The 8,971-nt window shown below is 49.2% G+C and overlaps 1 protein-coding gene across 1 annotated transcript in view; it reads left to right on the top strand.

Moving 5' to 3' along the window:
- The first annotated feature begins 1,997 nt into the window (after positions 1–1,997).
- The window catches only part of LOC128121595 (signal transducer and activator of transcription 5B), a 76,479-nt gene continuing 69,505 nt past the window's right edge, over positions 1,998–8,971 (top strand). The window contains exon 1 of the mRNA XM_052756391.1: positions 1,998–2,230. The gene's annotated coding sequence lies outside the window, so the exon portion shown is untranslated. The remainder of the gene's footprint in view (positions 2,231–8,971) is intronic.

Consider the following 8,971-nt stretch of genomic DNA (forward strand, 5'->3'; position numbering starts at 1 on the left):
GGAGTTGAATCCTAGACCTTATTCAGTCTTAGAGAAAGGGCTTTAAATCTTAGCTCTTATCAATAACAATAATAGTTAACAGAAATATAGTGCTTGACAGTGTGTGAAGTATCTCATGTCTCTTCGCTTACTTGAGTCTCAGGATGCCATGAAATAGACAGTATTGATATTACTATGTAGTGAAAATAGAGATCAAGGCAGAAAGATGTTCACAGTGGTATGAACTGTTTTTGGACCTTGTGCTCTTGATATGTACACAGTCCCTGTAGTTTCCTTTTCCAAGGTATAGCATATTTACTGGGTGTCTACACAGGGCTGGGTGTGGGTGGGGGGATTTAAAGGTGAACAGGATATTGTGTCTGCCCTTGACTGAGAAACATGCTAACCAGAAATTGTTCTTCAATACAAGAGGTATGGTGATAAGGCATGGCATGAAGCGTGTGGTAAGAAACAGGAGAATAACAGTCATAGTGCCTAGACTCTAGGCCTTAGAGTAGCAATCTGTGGGCCATGATCCCTTTGGGGATGAAAGACCCTTTCACAGGGGCTGCCTAAGACCATCAGAAAATACAGATATTTACATTACGATTCATAACAGTAGGAAAACCACAGTTATGAAGTAGCAACAAAAATAATTTTATGGGGGGGGGGGTCACCACAACATGAGGAACTGTATTAAAGCATCCTAACATTAGGAAGGCTAGAACCACTGCCGTTGAGCAAGCATCACACAGAAGGGTAGGCATTGAGAGGCCAGGAGTGTGTTCCTGGAAGAGAGGACAGCACGCACGCAGGTATGGAAGCTTGAAAGGAGGAATGTGCCTGAAGTTTTAACACATCATAAGCCGGCTGTGGGGTGGGGGATGAGGGGTGGCGATGACCCGGGACCCAGGGCCGCTGCTTCCATCCAGTTTCCTGCTCCAGCTCCAAGCTCCCTGCCTCTGTTTTGTGCCGAGCACTGTGTTAGGTGTTGCTCAGCCTGTGGGGCAGGAGCAGAAGGACTTTGTGATCCGTTGTAGTCCCCCAAACCTTTGTGGCTGGCGTTATTCTTAACGTGAAGGGAAGACTGCTGGGAAGGGGAACTGGGAGAACTTGCCTCTTGATCATGCCTGGCTAGAAGGCATTTCAGCTGAACAAATGGTAGAGAACCGGTGTTCTGTATGTTCGTGTGGGGCTGGGAAGGGGTCCTCCCTCTTTTGCCCCTGCAGCTGGGTTTTTTGCACCTTCGATGTGCCTTGCTTCCGGGCTGGCCCGGCTGGCCCTTGGAGGGTTGCCAGGGAAACCACTGGCCAGCTCCGGAGATGGAGCGCAGGAGAGTGGGTGACTCAGGTTGCCCTCCTCTCACACATAACAACCCCTCCCCACCATCGGAGAAAGGATCATGGAGACCCTCTACCCCTGGAGTGAACATAGACGGCCCTGGATAAACCTGTCACTCCCGTAACCTGGACTAGTGGTAGCCGGCAAAAATTCCCAGGGAGGAAGGCGTCTCCCCTGTGCCCCATAGATTCACCCAGGGGCAGTCCACCGATCCAGGCAGCCCGGTCCTGCCGGTGTCCGTATCCCAGGGGTGCGATAGGGCCCTGGTTTAAGCCGCCCTCTGGGGAACAAGCCCGGGATAATTATTGATCGGGGTTACTATGGACTTCTGCCCTCGGCCTGAGAGCTAGAGGACCGGGAACGCGGGCCTGGTTCCCAGCAGGAGGGAGGTGGGCGGGCCGTGGAGGGTGGGGGGGGGGGGTCCAATCGCCACGACCTCAGCCGCCCGCGCCCTGGGGCGGTGGTCGCCCCCACCCAAACAAAGCAGCGTGCGCCGGGCGGCCAGGCACGGGCTCGGCCAGCAGCGGGAGCGCGCGGCGCGGGCCCGGCCGAGCGCGCCACCCCCGCCCCGCGGCGCGCAGAGGGTTCCGGGGCCCCGCAGGGCGGCCGCGCAGGGGGCGCGAAGGGACCTCGGGGCTGGGGAGCGCGCGGCTGGGAGGAACCAGGAAGCAGGGCGCGCTCGGGGCTTCGGGGCGGGCGCGCGTCCCCGGAGCCCAGGCGCGAGAGCGGCGCGCGCGCCCCCGTGGGCCCCGGCGGGAGGAGAGTCGGCGGCCCCAGCCGTCACCCCGGGCGGGGAACGAGCGCTGGCGACGACGCGCGGAGGTCCTGCACGGGGAGGGAGGGAGCGAGCGGACGCGAGAGAGCGTGCGGAGCCGGAGGAACCGCTGGCTCCCGTCGGGGGCAGAACGAGGTAGGAGCTGCGCCCGGCGTGGGGCCGGGGGGCCGGGGAGCCCGGGCGGGGCCCCCCGGTGCTCTTACTGCCTTGAAGCTGGCCAGGGCCGCGTCGCCGCCATCGCTCCGGGGCCGTGGGGCGGCCGCGGGGGCCGCGCGCCGGGCGGCGGCGGAGGGGCCCGGGGCGCTGGCGGGGGGCGCGAGGGGGGGCGCGCGGAGGCCGCGGCGGGGGGCGCCGCAGATGCCGTGGAAAGTGTTCGGCGCGTGCGTGTCCTGGTGGGTGTGTGAGGGACAACCCCCCCCCACCCCCCGCCGAGCCGATCCCCCTGGGAGCGAGGGGGGGGGGACTGCTGTCGGCCGCCCCACACCTTCCTGTTGCAATTCTGAAGAGTCGCGGCTCTCTCCCAGTTTTTCCTCTTCTTATTATTATTAGCCCTCCCACCCCCCCCCCCCAAAGTGGGGTGCCGGAGACTCTGGGGAGAGAGATGAGCTGGAGGTGCTGCCCAGTGGGGTGGGGGGTATTAGCAGAGCTTCAAGAAATAGCGCCTTATAAGGAGTCAAGACAACAAATACGAACATTTTGATAAGGCTCTGGGCTGCGGGATCCCACGTCAGGACCTGCCAGGCCTGGGCTTGTACGTGTGGTGGTGGGATGCGGGCTGTTCTCTCTCTCTCTCTCTCTCTCTCTCTCTCTCTCTCTCTCTCTCTCTCTCTCTCTCTCTCTCTCTCTCTCTCTCTCTCTCCCTCTCTCCCTCTCTCCCTCCCTCCCTCCCTCCTTCTCTCCCTCTCCCTCTTCTCTCTCTCTCTCTCTCTCTCTCTCTCTCTCTCTCTCTCTCTCTCTCTCTCTCTCTCGCTACCCCCCCCCACCCCAGCCAGGGTTGAAGAGTGAAAAAAAAAGTGCTCCTGGTGTCGGGGGTAGATATGGGGAGTCGGAAGGAGAGCTGTCTTATCACAAAAGCTGGTCTGAGGCTAAAGGAATCTGGCAAGATGGTCAGAGTGATCAAGACAGAAAAAAAAAAAAAAAAAAAAAGAACTTGTCCGGAGCAGGAGGCGTTTGCAGACACTTGTAGCCAGCAGTGATGGAAAAGGCGAAGAAGAAAAACAAGCGGGAGAGCTTAGGAAGCTGGGATTCATGAAAGCCACACGGATTTTAAAGGCAGAAGGAGATCGGATTCTCTTTCTCGAGGACCTATGCCCACATTTTTGTGCTTGTCTTGCTGGGGGTAGTAATTTGCATTAAATAAATAGTGGCAAACTGGGTTATAGAATCTTAGATTTGGGGGAAGCCTCCACCCCCCTCCCCGGGATTATACTACATTCTTTTATTGTAAAAAACGAGAAAACTGAGGCCCAGGTAGGTGGAATTAGTTGCCAGCTCAGGTCACTGTCTAGTAATTTAGGGACTGACCCTTACCCTCAAGGACCCATCCCCCTGCAGTGAAGCAGATCTTTGCCTAAGTAGGATCTATAGGCTGTTTATTGGAGTATCCTCAGTATCCCTTGACGGGGCTAGTGTGTCACGGGGCTGATAGCTTTGTGCAGCCTTCTTGTAGTGGCATTTATCGGCTGCTTGTGTCTTGGGTTTCCAAATCGGTTGGATAGCTACCTCGGCCACAATAAGCTTTCAACTGTTGAGTCTGCATTATCTCACATAGTTTTGTTACCATTCAATTGGGATATAGGACTTTGCCCTTTTTTTGTTTGTTTGGTTTTTTGAGATAGGGACAGTTTTAGTAGCTGTCCTGGATCTCGCTCTATAGACCAGGCTGGCCTCGAACTCACAGAGATCCGTCTGGCTCTGCCTCCCGAGTGCTGGGATTAAAGGTGCGCTGGGGCTTAGCCTCTTACCTCAGTGTTGTTTGATGCTCACTGTCTATAGGGTGTATTTCATTTATGTATTATTTATTTCCTGTTTCTCTGATTTCATTTGTGAACACTGAATTGGTTTTGAACCTTTTTAGTTGGGGGAATTCTGTTGATTGGCCCTGGCTATGTTTATGTGTTTGTTTGGTAGCAAAATTTTCATCCTTGTGCTCCTTGTAGCAACAATTTTCAGTTGTTAAAATTGATAGTGCTAAATGGGGAAGGGGCTGGTGGTTTTAAGAAAAAAAAAATTCACCACACAGCCCTTAGTGATATATGTCCGTCCAGTTAAAACATCACTGTACCTCTGGCCAAGTGTCCCTGGAGGCTGGCCTGTTTCCTGTAGGTGTGAAGGCATGGGAAGTTCTCTCCGGCTCCTCTTCTCCTCGCCCCTCCCATCCCTTTCTTCCCCCTCACATCAGAAAGAAAAGTAAAACAAGAGTAGCTTTCCGTCACTTAGCAGTTTGGTGATTGTAGAACTCAGTGCTAAAATCCTCCAAAAATCTTGGCTGGACCCAGTGATCTCTCCTTCTGCCTCATTCTTACCTTCCCTGTTTTCTTGTTTCCGCCAAGAAGCTATTAGAATATGTTATGTTGAGTTGAAGATGGGTATGTCTCTTAGATGTGTCCTTCATAATATAGAGAGGAGGAGGAAAAGGTGCTATCAATGCTTGAAGTATTACAACATAAATATTTTGGCCAGCACTTCCTATAGGCTGACTTCTCATTTCACCTCCATTTTCTTACGATTTCTCTTCTTCCTCCTCCTTCTCCTACACAAAGACCACATCAAGATTAAAATTATCACTTACTGCTTCTTGGTCCATGTTTAATTTTTCCCTCCCAATGATGTTAGAGTTAGTCTGTGTGTGTGTCCGGCTTCTGCTTGCTGTAGTTCCTTTGGCTTACGATGATGTTGGCAGGTAGCACATGTGGCCTTACAGCGGAAGGAAGGTGATTAAAAAGAGGTTAATAACATGTTTAGATCTGATGTTAGTTGGAAGTGGGCTCAATGGAAGCCTCAGTGCTTCCATTGAGTGTATGTCTGCAGAGTCATGCTCGGATGTGTGGACTCCGTGGTGTTGACGTCTTGCCTTTCTTTTGGAGTGTAGGTGACCATAGAATTCCTACAAAGAAAGCATGCACACTGAAGACAGAACAAAACCCCAGTTGTTTTGTTGTTGTTTGAGCATTCGAGAATTATTATTTTTTTAAACTACCTGAGGATAATTCCCAGTTACTTCCAATTACTGAGTTCTTCTGAAGACTGTTCTCGTACTGTGTAGTGACATTTCAGAGTTCTTTGACCCAGGAACTTCCATCTTCCTCTCCTTCCTCCCCCTTCTTCTCCAGCTGCCTTCTCTGGTTTTTGGTTTTGGTCTTTGCCCTAAAGGAGGGCATGGGGGTGCATGCTTATAATTCTGGCTGCTAGGGAAGCTGAGGCAGGAGGGTTCAGAATTTGAGGCTAGCCTGGGCTAATAATCAAGAATCTGTCTCAACATAAGAAAAAAGAATTGGGCAGGGGTGTGTGGTTCAGTGTCTATATGTGGCTCTGTATCCAGTCCCCAATGCCAACAGTCTCAAAGTGCCACTGTTCCCACACCTGCCATATTTAAAGGAAGAGGTTATTTTATTTATTTATTTTTTTTTTTAGTTTTTGAGACAAGGTCTTACTCTGTAGTCTAATCTGGGTTTGAATTCGTGACATTCTTCCGGCCTCAGCCTCCCAAGTACTGGGATTAGAGGCATGAGTCAACAGGTCTACCTCCATCTTTTTTTTTTTTTTTAATTTTTGTGAATAAAACTGTTCTAAAACCAGAAGAGTCTTTTTCCTATAGAGTGGTGTGAACTCAACAGTTCTGTACTTATTTCTGGGAATAAGAAAGTCAGATTTAACAATCTAGTTTCCATTGATTACGCAGATTTTTTTTCTCTTTTTCTTTCTTGTACATTTAAATTGTAAACATCATGGTGAAATTTTAAAAAATTTAATTTGTCCCCAATTATAATGGCTTTATTTGAAGTAAAATATTGACAATGGATATGTTATTAAGGATAACTCTTTACTACTTCAAACAAACAAACAATCAAACAAACAGCAACAAAAACCAAGGCGTGTTGGAGATGACTTGGTGTATCAAAATCTATGCTCTTTTTACTCATCCAGAGAAAGGAACACTGCATGTGTGAGATCTTTAGTTGACACAATGCGACCCTCACTTTGGTGGCTGCGTGTCTTACATGGCATTTTATTACTTTGCTTAGTTTGTCAGCACCCATGACTTCCTTGGAAGGTATTTTTTTGAGGTTTGCTTTCCTTTTTTCCCCTCTCTTTTAAATGGCAATATTGGGGTGGGGGGTGCTTCCTGTTTATATTTTCAAAATTAGGTCCACATGTTCACTTCTCGTGGGGTCATGATTTTACTGTAAACACGCAAAGACAAGCGTCAGATGTCATGGGCTTTGTCTTTGACTGGCTGTCCTCCTTCATGGAACAGCATCACTGAGCTCAGTCCAAGACCCAGTTGGGAACACAAGGCATTCTTGAATCTTTTCCCATCTCTCTTCAAGGCGGAACACTTTTGGAAGGAGCCTTAAAGCAGCCACCACAACAGAGGCACGGTTAGTGGAGAAATGGGGCCGTCGCCAGCTCTGCTCTCCCGTGCGTGCCTGGAAGTCACAGCATGAAGTTAGAGTGGAACGAGGGTCCTCCAAGGAGGGACTGCCCCAGTGTGGAAGCCAGAGACCCTGGTGCAACAGCAGCTCTAGAGGCTTTCCCGACACACAGTATCCTGGAGGATGAACTAAGGACCGAGGGAAAGGCAGGTCTAGAAGTAGATCTCTGGAGGAATCACCCTCAGCCTTAAAGCTCTTGGTTGATCCTCTGGGATGGCTGTGTCCCCCGCCCCCGCCCCTCCCTCTAGGCCAGTGGTTCTCAACCCGTGGGTCGAGACCCCCACGAGGGCGCTTGATCCTTTCACAGGGGTTGCATATCAGATATCCTGCATATCGGATATTTACACTACCGTTCATAACAATAGCAAAATTGCAGTTGCGAAATAGCAATGAAATGATTTTGTGGTTGGGGACAGGGGACACCACAACGTGAAGAACTGTGTTGAAGGGTCTCGGTTAGGAAGGTTGAGTATCACTGCTCTAGGGTCTTATGTAGCCCAGCCTGGCCTTGAACCCTATAAGTAGCCCAGGATGGCCTTGAACTTCCGATCCCCCTGTTCACCTCCCGAGTGCTAGGATAACAAGCTTGCACCATCAGCCCTGGTTTGACCCAGTGCTGGAGGGCTTGATGAATGCTAAGTAAACACCCTACCCATTAAGCTGCATCCCCGGCCCCCCTCAGTGGTTTTTCTAGAACAAGTCCCTGTGAATCTCAATGCTGGAGAGTTATGTGGAGCGGTGGGGAGGACTCACGGTGTTGTTTCTGTTTCCCTGTCTCTTTACTAACTTTCTTCTAAATAACGTAATGACTAAATAGACTCGGAACTGACTCGGCTGCTGGGGTGTCTGTGGTTTCAAGGCAGTTTCTCTCTTCTATATTTTCTTTTGGATCACAGTTCCAAAAGAAATAGCACTGTGGCGTGGAGCAGAGTTAGGCATAGTGGAATTTGCAAAGGGAGTTAAGCCGCGGAGTACCTTGACCTCCTGTTCCCTCCATACTGGTGTCCAAGAAAGAGCAGGTTTAAATTTGTCTCACAGGGTATTTCCTTCTTCGGGTTTAATTACGGTAATTACTCCCATTTCCCCTTGTATTGTGCCATGAAGATGGAAAATCCGGGGACTGGTTGAGGGACCAGCTGTCTCTTCCCACCCGAACTCTTACTAAAGCTACTACGTCTTCTCTCCATTAATACTCCCATTGCCTCTGGCACGCTGAAGAGCCCTTTAAAATTCTTTGCACATTTCTGTTATGAAGAGAAATAGCTGCATATTCTATGCACTGCTAGGTTTTTTTTTTTGAAGTACTTGTACTGACTCATTTTAAAAATTATACTAAGATAGAGAGTATGGTTTGAGAGCAGTAATGAGATTCTCAGAAAATATGAAAACTTTCCTTTCTGACTGGTTATAGAAAGGTTGGGGAAGACAGGGGGAAACACATCAATGAGCAGTCAATTATTGTTATTTGTTGGGATTAATTTGGTGACTAACAGTTTCAATGCCCATTGGGCTAGCAGATATGAATTTGGCCTTACTCTGTAGCAATGACAGGACAAACCTTAGGCTTTTCTGATATTGCTTGTTTTTCCCTGACAGGGGATTTCTTTGCATATGGGCATCCAGGACAAGGTTGCCAGTCATAGCCACATGTGTGATTTATATTAAAAATAATTGTTTAAGGCCAGGTGTGGTGGCACATATCTTTAATCCCAGCAATAGGGAGACAGAGCCAGGGGAATCTGTGAGTTTGAAGCCAGTCTGGTGTACGTTGTGAATTCCAAGCAGCCAGAGCTACATAGTGAGATCCAGTCTCAAATGTTCTTGTTATCTATTATTATTATTTAATATTGTGGGTTACAGTACTGTATAACATGGTCTTACAAGTAGATACACTAATTATATAATAATTATTTTGCCATCCTTTAAGAAATAAACAGAAAATTAAGGAATACTTTATATCCAAACCCAGAGCTGGATAAAATGTTCCAATGCCCTAAATTCATAGAAAGATTATGAGAATAGCTGGGCGGTGGTGGCGCATGCCTTTAATCCCAGCACTCAGGAGGCAGAGAGGCAGGTGGATCTCTGTGAGTTCGAGGCTAGCCTGGGCTACAGAGTGAGTTCCAGGAAAGGCGCCAAAGCTACACAGAGAAACCCTGTCTTGAAAAACCAAAAAAAAAAAAAAAAAAATTATGAGAATAATACCTAATGCTTACTATTC

Source organism: Peromyscus californicus, unplaced genomic scaffold, assembly GCF_007827085.1.
Source record: "Peromyscus californicus insignis strain IS unplaced genomic scaffold, ASM782708v3 Scaffold_3__1_contigs__length_106647218, whole genome shotgun sequence".
Lineage (NCBI taxonomy): Eukaryota > Metazoa > Chordata > Mammalia > Rodentia > Cricetidae > Peromyscus > Peromyscus californicus.